Source organism: Pseudophryne corroboree, unplaced genomic scaffold, assembly GCF_028390025.1.
Source record: "Pseudophryne corroboree isolate aPseCor3 unplaced genomic scaffold, aPseCor3.hap2 scaffold_271, whole genome shotgun sequence".
Taxonomy (NCBI): Eukaryota; Metazoa; Chordata; class Amphibia; order Anura; family Myobatrachidae; genus Pseudophryne; species Pseudophryne corroboree.
This window is the reverse complement of record NW_026969372.1, coordinates 60,119-80,773: the sequence shown is the minus strand read 5'-3', so window position 1 is coordinate 80,773 and position 20,655 is coordinate 60,119. Positions and strand designations below refer to the sequence as shown.

The 20,655-nt window shown below is 45.4% G+C and overlaps 17 non-coding genes and 2 pseudogenes across 17 annotated transcripts; 14 read left to right on the top strand and 5 right to left on the bottom strand.

The window, feature by feature from the left end:
* The first annotated feature begins 5,233 nt into the window (after window positions 1-5,233).
* On the top strand, window positions 5,234-5,307 carry TRNAN-AUU (transfer RNA asparagine (anticodon AUU)). The gene has a single exon. It is a non-coding gene; the product is annotated as a tRNA-Asn (tRNA).
* A 6,025-nt stretch (window positions 5,308-11,332) lies between these two features.
* LOC135013637 (U5 spliceosomal RNA) lies at window positions 11,333-11,448 on the bottom strand. Its single transcript, XR_010212289.1, has one exon. It is a non-coding gene; the product is annotated as a U5 spliceosomal RNA (small nuclear RNA).
* A 275-nt stretch (window positions 11,449-11,723) lies between these two features.
* Window positions 11,724-11,839, bottom strand: LOC135013624 (U5 spliceosomal RNA). Its single transcript, XR_010212276.1, has one exon. It is a non-coding gene; the product is annotated as a U5 spliceosomal RNA (small nuclear RNA).
* Window positions 11,840-12,117: 278 nt separating this feature from the next.
* LOC135013616 (U5 spliceosomal RNA) lies at window positions 12,118-12,233 on the bottom strand. The gene has a single exon (XR_010212268.1). It is a non-coding gene; the product is annotated as a U5 spliceosomal RNA (small nuclear RNA).
* Window positions 12,234-12,519: 286 nt separating this feature from the next.
* Window positions 12,520-12,635, bottom strand: LOC135013612 (U5 spliceosomal RNA). The gene has a single exon (XR_010212264.1). It is a non-coding gene; the product is annotated as a U5 spliceosomal RNA (small nuclear RNA).
* Window positions 12,636-12,905: 270 nt separating this feature from the next.
* Window positions 12,906-13,021, bottom strand: LOC135013614 (U5 spliceosomal RNA). Its single transcript, XR_010212266.1, has one exon. It is a non-coding gene; the product is annotated as a U5 spliceosomal RNA (small nuclear RNA).
* Window positions 13,022-13,165: 144 nt separating this feature from the next.
* Window positions 13,166-13,328, top strand: LOC135013573 (U1 spliceosomal RNA). The gene has a single exon (XR_010212238.1). It is a non-coding gene; the product is annotated as a U1 spliceosomal RNA (small nuclear RNA).
* A 671-nt stretch (window positions 13,329-13,999) lies between these two features.
* Window positions 14,000-14,163, top strand: LOC135013380 (U1 spliceosomal RNA). The gene has a single exon (XR_010212058.1). It is a non-coding gene; the product is annotated as a U1 spliceosomal RNA (small nuclear RNA).
* Window positions 14,164-14,315: 152 nt separating this feature from the next.
* On the top strand, window positions 14,316-14,478 carry LOC135013548 (U1 spliceosomal RNA). Its single transcript, XR_010212217.1, has one exon. It is a non-coding gene; the product is annotated as a U1 spliceosomal RNA (small nuclear RNA).
* A 671-nt stretch (window positions 14,479-15,149) lies between these two features.
* On the top strand, window positions 15,150-15,313 carry LOC135013657 (U1 spliceosomal RNA). The gene has a single exon (XR_010212308.1). It is a non-coding gene; the product is annotated as a U1 spliceosomal RNA (small nuclear RNA).
* A 152-nt stretch (window positions 15,314-15,465) lies between these two features.
* On the top strand, window positions 15,466-15,617 carry LOC135013579 (U1 spliceosomal RNA; annotated as a pseudogene).
* Window positions 15,618-16,300: 683 nt separating this feature from the next.
* On the top strand, window positions 16,301-16,464 carry LOC135013585 (U1 spliceosomal RNA). Its single transcript, XR_010212246.1, has one exon. It is a non-coding gene; the product is annotated as a U1 spliceosomal RNA (small nuclear RNA).
* A 153-nt stretch (window positions 16,465-16,617) lies between these two features.
* Window positions 16,618-16,780, top strand: LOC135013532 (U1 spliceosomal RNA). The gene has a single exon (XR_010212202.1). It is a non-coding gene; the product is annotated as a U1 spliceosomal RNA (small nuclear RNA).
* Window positions 16,781-17,395: 615 nt separating this feature from the next.
* On the top strand, window positions 17,396-17,559 carry LOC135013412 (U1 spliceosomal RNA). The gene has a single exon (XR_010212088.1). It is a non-coding gene; the product is annotated as a U1 spliceosomal RNA (small nuclear RNA).
* A 152-nt stretch (window positions 17,560-17,711) lies between these two features.
* On the top strand, window positions 17,712-17,874 carry LOC135013508 (U1 spliceosomal RNA). Its single transcript, XR_010212179.1, has one exon. It is a non-coding gene; the product is annotated as a U1 spliceosomal RNA (small nuclear RNA).
* Window positions 17,875-18,545: 671 nt separating this feature from the next.
* LOC135013574 (U1 spliceosomal RNA) lies at window positions 18,546-18,709 on the top strand. Its single transcript, XR_010212239.1, has one exon. It is a non-coding gene; the product is annotated as a U1 spliceosomal RNA (small nuclear RNA).
* Window positions 18,710-18,861: 152 nt separating this feature from the next.
* Window positions 18,862-19,003, top strand: LOC135013554 (U1 spliceosomal RNA; annotated as a pseudogene).
* A 694-nt stretch (window positions 19,004-19,697) lies between these two features.
* Window positions 19,698-19,861, top strand: LOC135013377 (U1 spliceosomal RNA). The gene has a single exon (XR_010212055.1). It is a non-coding gene; the product is annotated as a U1 spliceosomal RNA (small nuclear RNA).
* A 152-nt stretch (window positions 19,862-20,013) lies between these two features.
* On the top strand, window positions 20,014-20,177 carry LOC135013500 (U1 spliceosomal RNA). Its single transcript, XR_010212173.1, has one exon. It is a non-coding gene; the product is annotated as a U1 spliceosomal RNA (small nuclear RNA).
* The last annotated feature ends 478 nt before the right edge of the window (window positions 20,178-20,655 follow it).

The window sequence follows — 20,655 nt, the reverse complement described above, 5'->3', positions numbered from 1 at the left end:
TAAGTATTCTCAGAGCGTCGGTGACGCTCGAACAGCTTTTGAGTTAATAAGGTTATACAGTGTTGCATTTACACCCTATCTCTACACTAAGGTTTTACAGCAAATTACATTGTTTGTGGTTTAGACATAAAGGTTTAACATTGTGAGCGTCGGCGCCGCTCGTGATCTCCTCGTGGTCTCGAGCGTCCGCTACGCTGATAGCGTAGCATTACGGTAGTCGCTCACCTATAAGTGTGCCCGATACCAACAGCGTATTCTCGTGAGCGTCTGTATCGCTCGAGCAGCCCGCTCCCGATACAGCGTCCGTTATGCTATAGCGAACCATTACGTTAGTCAGCAGCCAATAGCGTGCCTGCCTGTGATCTCTTGGCCGTGAGCGAACGTGACGCTTGAGCGTCTCGACCACGGCTAAGCGATTGTTACGCAACAAGCGTACCCTTACAGTACTCCATACGCAAATAGCGTACAGTGTTCTTAGACCTCACAAAGGGTTTTAAATAAGATAAATATTTAGCTTTATCAAAGCGCACTGTCAGCAGTGTTCATTCCGGGAGTGGACAACTGGGATGCAGACTTCCTCAGCAGACACGACCTACATCCAGGAGAGTGGGGACTCCATCAGGAAGTCTTCGCACAGATTGCAAGTCGGTGGGGACTGTTCCAGATAGACATGATGGCGTCCCGCCTCAACAAAAAGCTACAGAGGTATTGCAACAGGTCAAGAGACCCTCGGGCAGTAGCTGTAGACGCCCTAGTGACACCGTGGGTGTTCCGGTCGGTCTATGTATTTCCTCCTCTACCTCTCATACCCAAGGTGTTGATAATAGTAAGAAAAAGAGGAGTAAGAACAATTCTCATTGTTCCAGATTGGCCGCGAAGGACCTGGTATCCAGATCTGCAGGAAATGCTCACAGAAGATCCGTGGCCACTTCCTCTAAGACAGGACCTGTTGCAACAGGGGCCCTGTCTGTTCCAAGACTTACCGCGGCTGCGTTTGACGGCATGGCGGTTGAACGCCGGATCCTAGCGGAAAAGGGTATTCCAGATGAGGTCATTCCTACGCTAATAAAGGCTAGGAAGGACGTGACATCTAAACATTATCACTGTATATGGCGAAAATATGTTTCTTTGTGTGAGGCCAGGAATGCTCATACGTAAGAATTCCACCTGGGCCACTTCCTTCACTTCCTACAAACTGGAGTGAATTTGGGCCTAAAATTAGGCTCTATTAAGGTTCAGATTTTGGCCTTATCCATTTTCTTTCAAAAGGAATTGGCCTCTCTTCCTGAAGTAAGTACAAACTTTTGTGAAGGGAGTACTGCATATTCAGCCTCCTTTTGTACCTCCGGTGGTCCCTTGGGACCTTAACGTGGTGTTAAGGTTATGGTTTGAACCACTTAAAATGGTGGAGTTTAAATATCTCACTTGGAAGGTGGTCATGTTATTAGCCTTGGCTTCCGCTAGGCGAGTGTCGGAATTAGCAGCTTTATCACATAAAATCCCCTATCTGGTTTTCCATATGGATAGAGCGGAATTGCAGACCCGTCCTCAATTCCTGCTAAAAGTGGACTCATCCTTTCATATGAACCAACCTATTGTGGTGCCTGTGGCTACGCGTGACTTGGAGTATTCCGAGTCCCTTGATGTGGTCAGGGCTTTGAAAATTTACGTGGCCAGAACGGCTAGAGTCAGAAAAACAGAAGCACTGTTTGTCCTGTATGCAGCCAACAAGATTGGCACCCCTGCTTCAAATCAGACTATTGCTCTCTGGATCTGTAACACGATTCAGCAGGCGCATTCTATGGCGGGATTGCCGTTGCCTAATTCAGTCAAGGCCCATTCCACTAGGAAGGTGGGCTCTTCTTGGGCAGCTGCCCGGGGGTCTCGGCACTACAGCTGTGCCGAGCTGCTACTTGGTCGGGTTCAAACACCTTTGCAAAGTTCTATAAGTTTGATACCCTGGCTGAGGAGGACCTCCTGTTTGCTCAATCGGTGCTGCAGAGTCATCCGCAGGAGCCCGTTTGGGAGCTTTGGTATAATCCCCATGGTCCTTACGGAGTCCCCAGCATCTTTTAGGACGTAAGAGAAAATAAGATTTTAAACCTACCGGTAAATCTTTTTCTCGTAGTCCGTAGAGGATGCTGGGTGCCCGTCCCAAGTGCGGACTACTTCTGCAAGACTTGTATATAGTTATTGCTTACATAAGGGTTATATGTTAGTTTTCATCGGTCTTGGACTGATGCTATGTTGTTTTCATACTGTTAACTGGGTAGTATATCACAAGTTATACGGTGTGATTGGTGTGGCTGGTATGAATCTTGACCTTGGATTAACAAAAATCCTTTCCTCGTACTGTCCGTCTCCTCTGGGCACAGTTTCTCTAACTGAGGTATGGAGGAGGGGCATAGAGGGAGGAGCCAGTGCACACCCAGATCTAAAGTCTTTCTTAAAGTGCCCATGTCTGCTGCGGAGCCCGTCTATCCCCCATGGTCCTTACGGAGTCCCCATCATCCTCTACGGACTACGAGAAAAAAAATTTACCGGTAGGTTTAAAATGTTATTTTTTTCTCTGCAACCCACTGCTAAATTGTGCTTCCTAGCTGTTTTTTATAAAATCACTTAATTAAATCTAACTCTGATTACGTCAGAGAAGGCCAGGTACCCTACACCATAAGAGGGGGTTTGACATTTTGACTTGTCTACTTAAAGATCACCAAAATCTGATCACAAGGTCAATTACATCCCTGGGTGGGATTGAACCACCAACCTTTTGGTTAATAGCCCATGTAAGTGAAAGAGATCCTGAAGCACTCACTCATCATGGGAAAGTACCAATGTGTTTCTTACAAAAATTCTCCAGATTATTGACTTTTTAAAGTTTTTCTAGGAAACGTTCTAGATAAATGCTTATTAGCCTTTGTCAGTATCTACTTTTGCAAGGTGTCTATGTGGCGCAATCGGTTAGCATGTTTGGCTATTAACCAAAAGGTTGGTGGTTCAATCCCACCCAGGGATGTAAATAACCTTGTAATCAGATTTTGGTGATCTTTAAATAGACAAGTCAAAATTTCAAACCCCCTCTTATGGTGTAGGGTACCTGGCCTTCTCTGATGTAATCAGAGTTAGATTTGATTAAGTGATTTTATAAAAAAACAGCTAGGAAGCACAATTTAGCAGTGGGTTGCAGAGAAAAAAAATTATGCTGGCAGAAAAGTCCAATTTAGTGACGAAACAGCTCTTCATTTTCTGATTTTATGTTTATGCTAACAAATTTGCTCTCTGAAAAGTGTCCACAAAGCCAAGTCTCTGATTAACACCTTTGTAGGGATGGTTTTTCACCTATTACTGAATTAAACTTGCTTCATTGGAAAGGCAGCAAGATGCATCCTCATTTCAATGTCTACTGAAATAATACAGGTTGACACCAGGAAACATAAACGTCACTGCATCCTTGCTGCTTCCTCATGGGGAAGTCTGTTTAATGTGAAAACAAGGTGATATCTAATCAGCACACAGGTAAGGAATTAAGAAAATCTTTCTTTATGGGTGAAGATGTTTCTCACAAAATTGTTGCACCAAAGCATCATTGAAATTCAAGCTGGAAAGATGATTTTAATATATCACTTGTACATTTTGTACTGCTCTTCTGGTGACAATGTAGTTTGTTTTTGTCAATTACCATTTTAATAATAGGGTAAAGAAAATTAAGTGGATTTTTGAAAGAAAACAATACTGTCAATATACTATTAAAACAAATTAAAATGGTAAAAGTTATTGTACTTTAAGTAAAAATAAAAGAGCCAAAATATCAATCCCAGTTTTGGATTACTTTAATTAACAAAAAACAATGCATATAGCAGAGGATAGTTTCAATCTGCCTACCTCTGGGTTATGGGCCCAGCATGCTTCCGTTGCAGTACTCTGCTGCTCATGTAAGTGCAAGAGATCCTGAAGCACTCACTCATCATGGGAAAGTACCAATGTGTTTCTTACAAAAACTCTCCAGATTATTGACTTTTTAAAGTTTTTCTAGGAAACGTTCTAGATGAATGCTTATTAGCCTTTGTCAGTATATACTTTTACGAGGTGTCTCTGTGGTGCAATCGGTTAGCATGTTTGGCTATTAACCAAAAGGTTGGTGGTTCAATCCCACCCATGGATGTAATTGACCTTGTGATTAGATTTTGGTAATCTTTAAGTAGACAAGTCAAAATGTCAAACTCCCTCTTATGGTGTAGGGTACCTGGCCTTCTCTGATGTAATCAGAGTTAGATTTGATTAAGTGATTTTATAAAAAACAGCTAGGAAGCACAATTTAGCAGTGGGTTGCAGAGAAAAAAAACTATGCTGGCAGAAAAGTCCAATTGAGTGATTAAACAGCTCTTCATTTTCTGATTTTATGTTTATGCTAACAAATTTGCTCTCTGAAAAGTGTCCACAAAGTAAAGTCTCTGATTAACACCTTTGTAGGAATGGTTTTTCACCTATTACTGAATTAAACTTGCTTCATTGGAAAGGCAGCAAGATGCATCCTCATTTCAATGTCTACTGAAATAATACAGGTTGACACCAGGAAACATAAACGTCACTGCATCCTTGCTGCTTCCTCATGGGGAAGTCTGTTTAATGTGAAAACAAGGTGATATCTAATCAGCACACAGGTAAGGAATTAAGAAAATCTTTCTTTATGGGTGAAGATGTTTCTCACAAAATTGTTGCACCAAAGCATCATTGAAATTCAAGCTGGAATGATGATTTTAATATATCACTTGTACATTTTATACTGCTCTTCTGGTGACAATGTAGTTTGTTTTTGTCAATTACCATTTTAATAATAGGGTAAAGAAAATTAAGTGGATTTTTGAAAGAAAACAATACTGTCAATTTACTATTAAAACAAATTAAAATGGTAAAAGTTATTGTACTTTAAGTAAAAATAAAAGAGCCAAAATATCAATCCCAGTTTTGGATTACTTTAATTAACAAAAAACAATGCATATAGCAGAAGATAGTTTCAATCTGCCTACATCTGGGTTATGGGCCCAGCATGCTTCCGTTGCAATACTCTGCTGCTCATGTAAGTGCAAGAGATCCTGAAGCACTCACTCATCATGGGAAAGTAGCAATGTGTTTCTTACAAAAACTCTCCAGATTATTGACTTTTTAAAGTTTTTCTAGGAAACGTTCTAGATGAATGCTTATTAGCCTTTGTCAGAATGGACTTTTACGAGGTGTCTCTGTGGTGCAATCGGTTAGCATGTTTGGCTATTAACCAAAAGGTTGGTGGTTCAATCCCACCCAGGGATGTAATTGACCTTGTGATCAGATTTTGGTGATCTTTAAGTAGACAAGTCAAAATTTCAAACCCCCTCTTATGGTGTAGGGTACCTGGCCTTCTCTGATGTAATCAGAGTTAGATTTGATTAAGTGATTTTATAAAAAACAGCTAGGAAGCACAATTTAGCAGTGGGTTGCAGAGAAAAAAAAATTATGCTGGCAGAAAAGTCCAATTGAGTGATTAAACAGCTCTTCATTTTCTGACTTTATTTTTATGCTAACAAATTTGCTCTCTGAAAAGTGTCCACAAAGCCAAGTCTCTGATTAACACCTTTGTAGGAATGTTTTTTCACCTATTACTGAATTAAACTTGCTACATTGGAAAGGCAGCAAGATGCATCCTCATTTCAATGTCTACTGAAATAATACAGGTTGACACCAGGAAACATAAACGTTACTGCATCCTTGCTGCTTTCTCATGTGGAAGTCTGTTTAATGTGAAAACAAGGTAATATCTAATCAGCACACAGATAAGGAATTAAGAAAATCTTTCTTTATGGGTGAAGATGTTTCTCACAAAATTGTTGTCCCAATGCATCATTGAAATTCAAGATGGAAGATGATTTTAATATATCACTTGTACATTTTGCATTGCTCTTCTGGTGACAATGTAGTTTGTTTTTGTCAATTACCATTTCAGTAATAGGGTAAAGAAAATTAAGTGGATTTTTTAAAGAAAACAATGCTGTCAATATACTATTAAAACAAATTAAAATGATAAAAGTTATTGTACTTTAAGTAAAAATAAAAGAGCCAAAATATCAATCCCAGTTTTTGATTACTTTAATTATAAAAAAAAATGCACATAGCAGAGGATAGTTTCGATTAATCGACCTCTGGGTTATGCGCCCAGCATCCTTCCATTGCACTACTCTGCTGCTCATGGAAGTCCGAGAGATCCTGAAGACTAAATTGATTAAAGGCCTAAAAGTACTGGACTATAAGGAAAGACTTACTAGGCTGAATATGTATACACTAGAAAAGAGGTGCCTAAGAGGAGATATTATTAATATCTTCAAATATGTAAAGATACATAACAAAGAGTTATCAGAGGAATTATTTATTAAAAGAACACGTGGTCACTCGCTGCGACTGGAGGAAAGTTCAGAACGCAATGGAGGAAAGGTTTCTTCACTGTTAGGGCAATCAGGATGTGGAATTCCCTGCCAGGGAAGGTGGTAATGGCGGACTCTGTAATTGGATTTAAAAAAGGAATGGATACATTTCTGAATGAAAAAGCTATCCAAGGTTATAATACTTAAAATATCAACATGGTTAATCCGGGGGTAACATGAGTTATAGTAGCTAACTAGTCATAAAACATTATTCAGCAAGTATGTAGAATCATCACAACTTAAAACAGGTTGAACACGATGGGCAATTTGCCTCTATTCAACCTCAAAAACTATGTTACTATATGTTACTATATTACTATGTTACTGTAGTATACAGAACACCACAATGCAATGAGCAGTGATAGTGAGCACTGATGAGGATACTAGAACTGACACTGAGCAGCAAGATGCAGCACTGGACTATTAGTAATGTACTGTAGTATGCTGAGCACAACAATGCAGCACAAGACAATGAGCAGTGATACTGAGCACTGATGAGGATACTACTGAGAACTGACACTGAGCAGGAGAGACACACTACTAGTATTACTGAGCAGCAATAAGTATCCACTGATACTGAGCACTGATATTGAGATTTCCACTGAGAGAACATAGCCACGTCCTCTCCGCTCTCTCTTCAATGCACGAGTAAAAATGGCGGCAACGCGCAGCTCTTTATATGGAATCCGAATCTCGCGAGAATCCGACAGCGGGATGATGACATTTTCCCTTGTTCATAGAATTTGGGAGTCATTTTGATCCCAAAGTATTATTAACCTCAATAACCATAATTTCCACTCATTTTCAGTCTATTCTTAACACCTTACACCTCACAATATTATTTTTAGTCCTAAAATTTGCACCGAGGTCGCTGGATGCAATTTGCCTCTATTCAACCTCAAAAACTATGTTACTATATGTTACTATATTACTGTAGTATACAGAACACCACAATGCAATGAGCAGTGATAGTGAGCACTGATGAGGATACTAGAACTGACACTGAGCAGCAAGATGCAGCACTGGACTATTAGTAATGTACTGTAGTATGCTGAGCACCACAATGCAGCACAAGACAATGAGCAGTGATACTGAGCACTGATGAGGATACTACTGAGAACTGACACTGAGCAGGAGAGACACACTACTAGTATTACTGAGCAGCAATAAGTAACCACTGATACTGAGCACTGATATTGAGATTTCCACTGAGAGAACATAGCCACGTCCTCTCCGCTCTCTCTTCAATGCACGAGTAAAAATGGCGGCAACGCGCTGCTCTATATATAATATCCGAATCTCGCGAGAATCCGACAGCGGGATGATGACATTTTCCCTTGTTCAGGTTTTCCGAGTCAGGCGGGAACAACCGAGCCTGCCTCAGACCAGTGTAAACCACGTGGAGTTCGTGGGGAATTCGGTTCTCGGAGAACCGAACCCGCTCCTCTCTACCTTATACCCATCAATTTTTTTTATTTTCAATCTAAGCCCCTGCAGTTTTCTGTAAGCATCTGCTTCGCTATGATGATCAACAAGTCACAAGGGCAAACACTCAGGGCTTGAGGCATAGATCTTTGGACTAGCTGCTACAAGCATGGCAGAGGTGTCACTATCACTGGTGACACCCAGAGAGGTGTCGAGGGAGATTGTAATGCAGTGCGTGCAAATAAGCAGCGCAATGGTAAAAAGGAGGCATGATTTCATAGGTAGGGGCGTGGCCTGGTGGCCTGAATCTACATTTTGTTGCTCCGGGTGTCCCGGGGGTTGGGTGCTGCACCCGGGGACTAGTGTGTAAGCGGTGCTGGCTCCTGCACAGTGACAGGGCATGGCCACCCAGTATGACACCTCCCTTCTTGACCATGCTGTAATTGCAGTCGCACTGCAGTTCAGCGTGATCATAAACAATGGTGTAGCCTCCTGCTGGTGCAGACTGTATGTGCGCGCAGGAAGCCGCCACCATTTTTGTGATCACAGCGGCTGAATGTGATGTCATACAGCCGCTGTGACCACGCCCCCTGTGTCTCCTCCATTGCAGACCCCATTTTGAAGCCTTGCCCCCGCACTGCTCCATCCCTGACTTGGAAATGGAGTGTTGCTGACCCCACTCTCCCCCCCTGCCCCGATTGACAGGCAGAGGCGATCGCATGCAGGCACATGCGTATGCTCTTAGCAATTTTTGCAGTTGGATCGCTTATTGTGATTGCAATCCAACCTGAATCAGGCCCTATTACCTATCACAATGCGCTGCGGGCAGTACAAAATTGGGTTAATATAGGAGAAAAACCCCCAGACCTGTGCTCCTTAACTGTACCTGGTGGCTAGTGGAGCGGCTGCCCAGTAATCAGTGTCCACCCCAGTGCGCACACGGCCCACCCCCTACGGCCACGCTCCCCTTAATCAGCGGCCTCGTGATCCGGAAGGGCGGTGTGTGTGTGTGACTGACCTTAGGAAGAAACCGGAGCCTCCGCTGCAGTGACCCAGCAACCAGGGCACGGGAGTATACAGCGCCGCTGGGAGTGATGAAGCTGCAGTAAAGATGTCTATTAGACCTAGCCTGCTGCAGCCCTTGTAGATTCTCATAAAACAAGTTCTTCTTTTCTTGTCAAAATTAATAGCTAAGAATAGGCTGCCTGAGGCAGGCCCCTGTTAAGTGGCCTGCTACTGAAGGCACCAACTACAAACTGAGCTCCCTGTTCATGGAAGCGGGGTTATAGAGGAGGATGCGCTGAGCATCTTGGGAACAGTCAAAAGCTTTGAGCTGGTTGGTGCCTCAGATCAAGATCCTACTCTACACCCCAATGTGAATCCTTGTGGAGTCCAGTGTACCCCACAGAAGAAATTAATGTGTCACACCCATTGGCAGCAACCTTAGAATAGCTGCTGACGGGCACAATTGAGAAAGGAAGGGGGGGGGGCATTTGAATCCAGCACATAGATGCAATTCAAATATGTAATTTGTACCTTCCTATTTTAAAATATAATGGATGAACCTCACCCTGTGAGAACAATCTTCATGATCAAGAGATCTAATATGTAAAATAAGTATGAGTTGGGATAGGGCTGGGGAGGGTGGCAGCTCGGGCAGCCCCTCCCCCGTCAAGTTAAGGAGATTCAACTGAGGAAGCACAAGGGAACTCTCGTCTGGGGACAACAACTGCAGGGAGACCACATCTTTTCAGATGAACATGGGAGGGCGGAAGGCTGCCTAATACTGAAGCACCATCAAATATCAAACCATATCCAACAACTAGTACAAGCATTCCTGGGGGAAGGTCTGCAGCAGACGGATTTGCATACGGTGATGTCATCCAAGCAGTGGGCCAAAGTTGGCTGGAACCCTCATCTGCATATAAAAAGAGAAAAGGGGCATGCAGGGCATGGCGGCCTTTTGCAGTGCTTGGATGACCCCTAGTTTGCATTAAACACCCCCACCCTCCTTTGGTGTGGGGCTCATGTTGGCCATGCCCCATCCCCTGAAGCATTCATGCTGATTTCTTGCAGCAGCTGGGCACTGTAACAGCTCCAGAGCTGCTCTGTAAGGCAAGTAAAAGGGTGTGGGCCCTGCAGCACCACCTGTAGTTCGCATTGTGCGTTGGAAGGCACAAAGTAAGCAGACTTAGTACACAAGGGCATCCTTTTCTCTTAGTCCGTAAAGGATGCTGGGGTCACATTAAGTCAGGATAGTACACAAGGGCATCCTTTTCTCTTAGTCCGTAAAGGATGCTGGGGTCACATTAAGAACCATGGGGTATAGACGGGATCCGCAAGAGACATGGGCACTTTAAGACTTTCAAAGGGTGTGAACTGGCTCCTCCCTCTATGCCCCTCCTCCAGACTCCAGTTATAGGAACTGTGCCCAGGGAGACGGACATTTCGAGGAAAGGATTTATTGTTAAACTAAGGTGAGCATCTTACCAGCTCACACCTTAAGCATGCCGCAGAACGTGGCATTCAACAGAACACAAGCCAACGGCATGAACAATTGCAGCAAAAAGCTGACCAGAACCGTAACACAACATGTGTATAACCACAAGTAATAACTGCAGACACAGTATGGACTGGGACGGGTGCCCAGCATCCTCTACGTACTAAGAGAAAAGGATTTACCGGTAGGTATTAAAATCCTATTTTCTCATACGACCTAGAGGATGCTGGGGTCACATTAAGAACCATGGGGTTATACCAAAGCTCTTGAACGGGTGGGAGAGTGCGTACGACTCTGCAGCACCGAATGACCCAACTTGAGGTTATCATCAGCCAAGGTATCAAACTTGTAAAACTTAGCAAAAGTGTTTACTAAATAGCTGCTCGGCAAAGTTGCAATGCTGAGACTCCCCGACCAGCTGCCCAGGATGAACCCACCTTTCTAGTAGAATGGGTCTTCACCTAATTCAGTAACGGCAATCCTGCCGTGGAATGAGCATGCTGAATCTTACCACAGATTCAGCGCATAATGGTCTGCATGGAAGCAGGACACCCAATCCTGTTGGGAGCATACAGGACAAACAGAGCCTCTGTTTTCCTAATCTGAACCGTTCTGGTGACATAAATTTTCAAAGTTCTGACCACAGCCAGAGACTTTGACTCAACGAAGGTGTCAGTGGCCAAAGGCACCATGTGGAAAGATGAACCACCTTTGGCAGAAATTGTTGACGTGTCCTCAATTCTGCTCTATCTTCATGAAAGATCAAATAAAGGCTCTTGTGATACTGCATGGTTTGTACTGTTTTCCATGTGCTCCCAGATCTTTCAAGCAAGTAGCATGGTCAAGAAAGTTCTGTTTGAAAAGAAACAAACATTTACTGTCATTGTTATGCAAATAAACTTACATTAAAGCTAACAAGAAAGCACACTCGTTCTGTCTTTAAACTGATAAAAGAAACCCCAATAATATGGGGCATGCAAAAATTGAGATAAAACTCAGTTTTGCTCCTCTCCACGGAAATCTTTAATAAAAGGCGAAATATTTGTTAGTTCTGAAGAGAAACCAGAGCATGACCAAGATTCCACCTGTCGCCTGAGTGCCATGCCAGCAGTTCTCATTCAGCTCAAAGTGAGCACCCAATTTGAATGAAAGAAAGCAGATTTCTCACCAGGCTTCCCCTTGCTATAAACATGGTTTGTACTCTTTTCCATGTGCTCCCAGATCTTTCAAACAATTAGTGTGGTCAAGAAAGTTCTGTTTGAAAAGAAACAAACATTGACTGTCATTTCTATGCAAATGAGCTTACATTAAAGCACACTCGTTCTATCTTTAAACCGATAAAATAAAACCCCAATAAGATGGGGCATGCAAAAATTGAGATAAAACTCAGTTTTGCTCCTCTTCACGGAAATCTTTAGTAAAAGGCGAAAGATTTGTTCGTTCTGAAGAGAAACCACAGCATGACCAAGATTCTACCTGTCGCCTGAGTGCCATGCCAGCAGTCCTCATTCAGCTCAAAGTGAGCACCCAATTTGAAAGAAAGAAAGAAAGCAGATTTCTCACCAGGCTTCCCCTTGCTATAAACATGGTTTGTACTCTTTTCAATGTGCTCCCACATCTTTCAAGCAATTAGTATAGTCAAGAAAGTTCTGTTTGAAAAGAAACAAACATTTACTGTCATTTCTATGCAAATGTGCTTACATTAAAGCACACTCGTTCTATCTTTAAACTGATAAAAGAAACCCCAATAAGACGGGGCATGCAAAAATTGAGATAAAACTCAGTTTTGCTCCTCTCCACGGAAATCTTTAGTAAAAGGCGAAAGATTTGTTCGTTCTGAAGAGAAACCAGAGCATGACCAAGATTCCACCTGTCGCCTGAGTGCCATGCCAGCAGTCCTCATTCAGCTCAAAGTGAGCACCCAATTTGAAAGAAAGAAAGCAGATTTCTCACCAGGCTTCCCCTTGCTATAAGCATGGTTTGTACTCTTTTCCATGTGCTCCCAGATCTTTCAAGCAATTAGTATGGTCAAGAAAGTTCTGCTTGAAAAGAAACAGACATTTATTGTCATTGTTATGCAAATAAACTTACATTAAAGCTAACAAGAAAGCACACTCGTTCTGTCTTTAATCCGATAAAAGAAACCCCAATAATATGGGGCATGCAAAAATTGAGATAAAACTCAGTTTTGCTCCTCTCCACGGAAATCTTTAGTAAAAGGCGAAAGATTTGTTCGTTCTGAAGAGAAACCAGAGCATGACCAAGATTCCACCTGTCGCCTGAGTGCCGTGCCAGCAGTCCTCATTCAGATCAAAGTGAGCGCCCAATTTGAAAGAAAGCAGATTTCTCACCTGTCTTCTCCTTGCTATAAGCATGGTTTGTACTGTATTCCATGTGCTCCCAGATCTTTCAAGCAAGTAGCATGGTCAAGAAAGTTCTGTTTGAAAAGAAACAAACATTTACTGTCATTTCTATGCAAATGAGCTTACATTAAAGCACACTCATTCTATCTTTAAACCGATAAAAGAAACCCCAAAAAGATGGGGCATGCAAAAATTGAGATAAAACTCGGTTTTGCTCCTCTCCACGGAAATCTTTAGTAAAAGGCGAAAGATTTGTTCGTTCTGAAGAGAAACCAGAGCATGACCAAGATTTTTATCTGAAAATATGTGTTCTCCCTGCAGTTGTTGTCCCCAGATGAGAGTTCCCTTGTGCTGCCTCAGTTGAATCTCCTTTACTTGACAGGGGGATGCTCGAGCAGCGACCCTCCCCAGCTCTAGCCCAACTCCTACTTACCTGCCAGGTGAGATACTATGATCATGAAGGTGCTTCTCCCAGGGCAAGGCTCACCCATTGCACTCTGGGTGTGCTGCTTCTGCGTTTTCCCCAAATGTGGGAAACTTGACTGCATAATTTGTGTTTCCCCTGGTCGGCTCTCGTATAATTCAGATCTCTTTGTCTCAGGTCTCTCTCCAGCCTAGTTTGCTGTCTGTTTCCACTTCTCTTTTCTTGAGCCGCTCCCTTCTATGCCCTTGCGCACTATCCTGACTTCTACCGTCTGCTTACTTCGTGCCTTCCAACGCACAATGCAAACTACAGGTAGTGCTGCAGGGCCCACACCCTTTTACTTGCCTTACAGAGCGTCTCTGGAGCAGTTACAGTGCCCAGCTGCTGCAAGAAATCAGCTTGAATGCTTCAGGGGCTGGGGCATAGCCAACATGAGCCCCACACCGAAGGAGGGTGGAGGTGTGTAATGCGAACTAGGGGTCATCCAAGCGCCGCAAAAGGCCGCCATGCCCTGCACGCCCCTTGTCTCTTTTCATATGCAGACGAGGGTTGAAGCCAACTTTGACCCACTGTTTGGATGACATCACCATATGCAAATCCATCTGCTGCAGGCCTTCCCCCAGGAATGCTTGCACTAGTTGTTGCATTTGGTTTGTTGTTTGGGGGTGCTTCAGTATTAGGCAGCCTTCTGCCCTCCCATGTTCATCTGAAAATATGTGTTCTCCCTGCAGTTGTTGTCCCCAGATGGGAGTTCCCTTGTGCTGCCTCAGTTGAATCTCCTTTACTTGACAGAGATGTGCCTGAGCAGCGGCCCTCCCCAGCCCTATCCCAAATCATACTTATTTTGCATAGGAGATACCATTTTCATGAAGATTGTTCTCCGAGGGTGAGGTTCATTCATTGCATTTTGGGTATGCTGACCCCTGTGATTTCCCCAAATGTGGGAATCTCGACTGCATTATTTGTGGTAGTGGGGGACTGTGTTTGTGCTTTCCTCTGGTCAGCTCTGGTAAAAATCAGATTTCTTTATATCAGATCTTCCTCTAGCCTTGTTCTTCTTTCGAGAGTTCCCTTGTGCTGCCTCAGTTGGATCTCTTTCACTTGAGAGGGGGGTGCCCGAGCAGTGACCCTCCCCAGCTCTAGCCCAACTCCTACTTACCTGCCAGGTGAGATACTATGATCATGAAGGTGCTTCTCCCAGGGCAAGGCTCACCCATTGCACTCTGGTTGTGCTGCCCCTGCGATTTCCCCAAATGTGGGAAACTTGACTGCATAATTTGTGTTTCCCTTGGTCATCTCTCGTATAATTCAGATCTCTTTGTCTCAGGTCTCTCTCCAGCCTAGTTTGCTGTCTGTTTCCACTTCTCTTTTCTTGAGCCGCTCCCTTCTATGCCCTAGCGCACTATCCTGACTTCTCCCGTCTGCTTACTTCGTGCCTTCCAACGCACAATGCAAACTACAGGTAGTGCTGCAGGGCCCACACCCTTTTACTTGCCTTACAGAGCAGCTCTGGAGCAGTTACAGTGCCCAGCTGCTGCAAGAAATCAGCTTGAATGCTTCAGGGGCTGGGGCATAGCCAACATGAGCCCCACACCGAAGGAGGGTGGAGGTGTGTAATGCGAACTAGGGGTCATCCAAGCGCCGCAAAAGGCCGCCATGCCCTGCACGCCCCTTTTCTCTTTTCATATGCAGACGAGGGTTGAAGCCAACTTTGACCCACTGCTTGGATGGCATCACCATATGCAAATCCATCTGCTGCAGGCCTTCCCCCAGGAATGCTTGCACTAGTTGTTGCATTTGGTTTGTTGTTTGGGGGTGCTTCAGTATTAGGCAGCCTTCTGCCCTCCCATGTTCATCTGAAAATATGTGTTCTCCCTGCAGTTGTTGTCCCCAGATGAGAGTTCCCTTGTGCTGCCTCAGTTGAATCTCCTTTACTTGACAGAGATGTGCCTGAGCAGCGGCCCTCCCCAGCCCTATCCCAAATCATACTTATTTTGCATAGGAGAGACCATGGTCTTGAAGATTGTTCTCCCAGGGTGAGGTTCATTCATTGCATTCTGGGTATGCTGACCCCTGTGATTTCCCCAAATGTGGGAAACTCAACTGCATTATTTGTGGTAGTGGGGGACTGTGTTTGTGCTTTCCTCTGGTCAGCTCTGGTAAAAGTCAGATTTCTTTGTTTCAGATCTTCCTCTAGCCTTGTTCTTCTTTCGAGAGTTCCCTTGTGCTGCCTCAGTTGGATCTCCTTCACTTGACAGGGGGGTGCCCGTGCAGCGACTCTCCCCAGCTCTAGCCCAACTTCTACTTACCTGCCAGGTGAGATGCTATAATCATGAAGGTGCTTCTCCCAGGGCAAGGCTCACCCATTGCACTCTGGATGTGCTGCCCCTGCGATTTCCCCAAATGTGGGAAACTTGACTGCATAATTTGTGTTTCCCCTGGTCGGCTCTGGTATAATTCAGATCTCTTTGTCTCAGGTCTCTCTCCAGCCTAGTTTGCTGTCTGTTTCCACTTCTCTTTTCTTAAGCCGCTCCATTCTATGGCCTTGCGCACTATCCTTACTTCTCCCGTCTGCTTACTTTGTGCCTTCCAATGCACAATGCAAACTACAGGTAGTGCTGCAGGGCCCACACCCTTTTACTTGCCGTACAGAGCAGCTCTGGAGCAGTTACAGTGCCCAGCTAATGCAAGAAATCAGCTTGAATGCTTCAGGGGCTGGGGCATAGCCAACATGAGCCCCACACCGAAGGAGGGTGGAGGTGTTTAATGCGAACTAGGGGTCATCCAAGCGCCGCAAAAGGCCGCCATGCCCTGCACGCCCCTTTTCTCTTTTCATATAAAGACGAGGGTTGAAGCCAACTTTGACCCACTGCTTTGGATGACATCACCATATGCAAATCCATCTGCTGCAGGCCTTCCCCCAGGAATGCTTGCACTAGTTGTTGCATTTGGTTTGTTGTTTGGGGGTGCTTCTGTATTAGGCAGCCTTCTGCCCTCCCATGTTCATCTGAAAATATGTGTTCTCCCTGCAGTTGTTGTCCCCAGATGAGAGTTCCTTTATGCTGCCTCAGTTGAATCTCCTTTACTTGACAGAGATGTGCCTGAGCAGCGGCCCTCCCCAGCCCTATCCCAAATCATACTTATTTTGCATAGGAGAGACCATGGTCATGAAGATTATTCTCCCAGTATGAGGTTCATTCATTGCATTCTAGGTATGCTGATCCCTGTGATTTCCCCAAATGTGGGAAACTCGACAGCATTATTTGTGGTAGTGGGAGACTGTGTTTGTGTTTTCCTCTGGTCAGCTCTGGTAAAAGTCAGATTTCTTTGTCTCAGATCTTCCTCTAGCCTTGTTCTTCTTTCGAGAATTCCCTTGTGCTGCCTCAGTTGGATCTCCTTCACTTGACAGGGGGGGTACCCGAGCAGCGACCCTCCCCAGCTCTAGCCCAACTCCTACTTACCTGCCAGGTGAGATACTATGATCACGTAGGTGCTTCTCCCAGGGCAAGGCTCACCCATTGCACTCTGGGTGTGCTGCTCCTGCGATTTCCCCAAATGTGGGAAACTTGACTGCATAATTTGTGTTTCCCCTGGTCGGCTCTCGTATAATTCAGATCTCTTTGTCTCAGGTCTCTCTCCAGCCTAGTTTGCTGTCTGTTTCCACTTCTCTTTTCTTAAGTGCCTTCCAATGCACAATGCAAACTACAGGTAGTGCTGCAGGGCCCACACCCTTTTACTTGCCTTACAGAGCAGCTCTGGAGCTGTTACAGTGCCAAGCTGCTGCAAGAAATCAGCTTGAATGCTTCAGGGGCTGGGGCATGGCCAACATGAGCCCCACACCGAAGGAGGGTGGGGGTGTTTAATGCGAACTAAGGGTCATCCAAGCGCCGCAAAAGGCCGCCATGCCCTGCATACCCCTTTTCTCTTTTCATATGCAGATGAGGGTTCCAGCCAACTTTGGCCCACTGCTTGGATGACATCACCGTATGCAAATCCGTCTTCTGCAGACCTTCCCCCAGGAATGCTTGTACTAGTTGTTGCATTTGGTTTGTTGTTTGGGCGTGCTTCAGTATTAGGCAGCCTTCTGCCCTCCCATGTTCATCTGAAAATATGTGTTCTCCCTGCAGTTGTTGTCCCCAGATGAGAGTTCCCTTGTGCTGCCTCAGTTGAATCTCCTTTACTTGACAGAGATGTGCCTGAGCAGCGGCCCTCCCCAGCCCTATCCCAAATCATACTTATTTTGCATAGGAGATACCATGGTCATAAAGACTGTTCTCCCAGGATGAGGTTCATTCATTGCATTCTGGGTATGCTGACCCCTGTGATTTCCCCAAATGTGGGAAACTCAACTGCATTATTTGTGGTAGTGGGGGACTGTTTTTGTGTTTTCCTCTGGTCAGCTCTGGTAAAAGTCAGATTTCTTTGTCTCAGATCTTCCTCTAGCCTTTTTCTTCTTTCGAGAGTTCCATTGTGCTGCCTCAGTTTGATCTCCTTCACTTGACAGGGGGGTACCCGAGTAGCGTCCCTCCCCAGCTCTAGCCCAACTCCTACATACCTGCCAGGTGAGATACTATGATCATGAAGGTGCTTCTCCCAGGGCAAGGCTCACCCATTGCACTCTGGGTGTGCTGCTCCTGCGATTTCCCCAAATGTGGGAAACTTGACTGCATAATTTGTGTTTCCCCTGGTCGGCGCTTGTATAATTCAGATCTCTTTGTCTCAGGTCTCTCTCCAGCCTAGTTTGCTGTCTGTTTCCACTTCTCTATTCTTGAGCCCCTGCCGTCTATGCCCTTGTGCACTCTCCTGACTTCTCCTGTCTGCTTACTTTGTGCCTTCCAACGCACAATGCGAACTACAGGTAGTGCTGCAGGGCCCACACCCTTTTACTTGCCTTACAGAGCAGCTCTGGAGCTGTTACAGTGCCCAGCTGCTGCAAGAAATCAGCTTGAATACTTCAGGGGCTGGGGCATAGCCAACATGAGCCCCACACCGAAGGAGAATGGAGGTGTTTAATGCGAACTAGGGGTCATCCAAGCACCGCAAAAGGCCGCCATGCCCTGCATAACCCTTTTTTCTTTGCATATGCAGATGAGGGTTCCAGCCAACTTTGGCCCACTGCTTGGATGACATCACCGTATGCAAATCCGTCTTCTGCAGACCTTCTCCCAGGAATGCTTTTACTAGTTGTTGCATTTGGTTTGTTGTTTGGGGGTGCTTCAGTATTAGGCAGCCTTCTGCCCTCCCATGTTCATCTGAAAATATGTGTTCTCCCTGCAGTTGTTGTCCCCAGATGAGAGTTCCCTTGTGCTGCCTCAGTTGAATCTCCTTTACTTGACAGAGATGTGCCTGAGCAGCGGCCCTCCCCAGCCCTATCCCAAATCATACTTATTTTGCATAGGAGATACCATGGTCATGAAGATTGTTCTCCCAGGGTTAGGTTCATTCATTGCATTCTGGGTATGCTGACCCCTGTGATTTCCCCAAATGTGGGAAACTCAACTGCATTATTTGTGGTAGTGGGGGACTGTGTTTGTGCTTTCCTCTGGTCAGCTCTGGTAAAAGTCAGATTTCTTTGTCTCAGATCTTCCTCTAGCCTTGTTCTTCTTTCGAGAGTTCCCTTGTGTTGCCTCAGTTGGATCTCCTTCACTTGACAGGGGGGTGCCCGAGCAGCGACCCTCCCCAGCTCTAGCCCAACTCCTACTTACCTGCCAGGTGAGATACTATGATCATGTAGGTGCTTCTCCCAGGGCAAGGCTCACCCATTGCACTCTGGGTGTGCTGCCCCTGCGATTTCCCCAAATGTGGGAAACTTGACTGCATAATTTGTGTTTCCCCTGGTCGGCTCTCATATAATTCAGATCTCTTTGTCTCAGGTCTCTCTCCAGCCTAGTTTGCTGTCTGTTTCCACTTCTTTTTTCTTGAGCCCCTCCCTTCTATACCCTTGTGGACTCTCTTGACTTCTCCTCCTGTCTGCTTACTTTGTGCCTTCCAACGCACAATGCAAACTACAGGTAGTGCTGCAGGGCCCACACCCTTTTACTTGCCTTTCAGAGCAGCTCTGGAGCTGTTACAGTGCCCAGCTGCTGCAAGAAATCAGCTTGAATGCTTCAGGGGCTGGGGCATAGCCAACATGAGCCCCACACCGACGGAGGGTGGAGGTGTTTAATGCGAACTAAGGGTCATCCAAGCGCCGCAAAAGGCCGCCATGCCCTGCATACCCCTTTTCTCTTTTCATATGCAGATGAGGGTTCCAGCCAACTTTGGCCCACTGCTTGGATGACATCACCGTATGCAAATCCGTCTTCTGCAGACCTTCCCCCAGGAATGCTTGTACTATTTGTTGCATTTGGTTTGTTGTTTGGGGTGCTTCAGTATTAGGCAGCCTTCTGCTCTCCCATGTTCATCTGAAAATATGTGTTCTCCCTGCAGTTGTTGTCCCCAGATGAGAGTTCCCTTGTGCTGCCTCAGTTGAATCTCCTTTACTTGACAGAGATGTGCCTGAGCAGCGGCCCTCCCCAGCCCTATCCCAAATCATACTTATTTTGCATAGGAGATACCATGGTCATGAAGATTGTTCTCCCAGGGTGAGGTTCATTCATTGCATTCTGGGTATGCTGACCCCTGTGATTTCCCCAAATGTGGGAAACTCGACTGCATTATTTGTGGTAGTGGGGGACTGTGTTTGTGCTTTCCTCTGGTCAGCTCTGGTAAAAGTCAGATTTCTTTGTCTCAGATCTTCCTCTAGCCTTGTTCTCTTTTTGAGAGTTTCCTTGTGCTGCCTCAGTTGGATCTCCTTCACTTGACAGGGGGGTGCCCGAGCAGCGACCCTCCCCAGCTCAAGCCCAACTCTTACTTACCTGCCAGGTGAGATACTATGATCAGGAAGGTGCTTCTCCCAGGGCAAGGCTCACCCATTGCACTCTGGGTGTGCTGCTCCTACGATTTCCCCAAATGTGGGACACTTGATTGCATAATTTGTGTTTCCTCTGGTCGGCTACTCGTATAATTCAGATCTCTTTGTCTCAGGTCTCTCTTTAGCCTAGTTTGCTGTCTGTTTCCACTTTTCTTTTCTTGAGCCCCTGCCTTCTATGCCCTTGTGCACTCTCCTGACTTCTCCTGTCTGCTTACTTTGTGCCTTCCAACGCACAATGCGAACTACAGGTAGTGCTGCAGGGCCCACACCCTTTTACTTGCCTTACAGAGCAGCTCTGGAGCTGTTACAGTGCCCAGCTGCTGCAAGAAATCAGCTTGAATACTTCAGGGGCTGGGGCATAGCCAACATGAGCCCCACACCGAAGGAGAATGGAGGTGTTTAATGCGAACTAGGGGTCATCCAAGCACCGCAAAAGGCCGCCATGCCCTGCATAACCCTTTTTTCTTTGCATATGCAGATGAGGGTTCCAGCCAACTTTGGCCCACTGCTTGGATGACATCACCGTATGCAAATCCGTCTTCTGCAGACCTTCTCCCAGGAATGCTTTTACTAGTTGT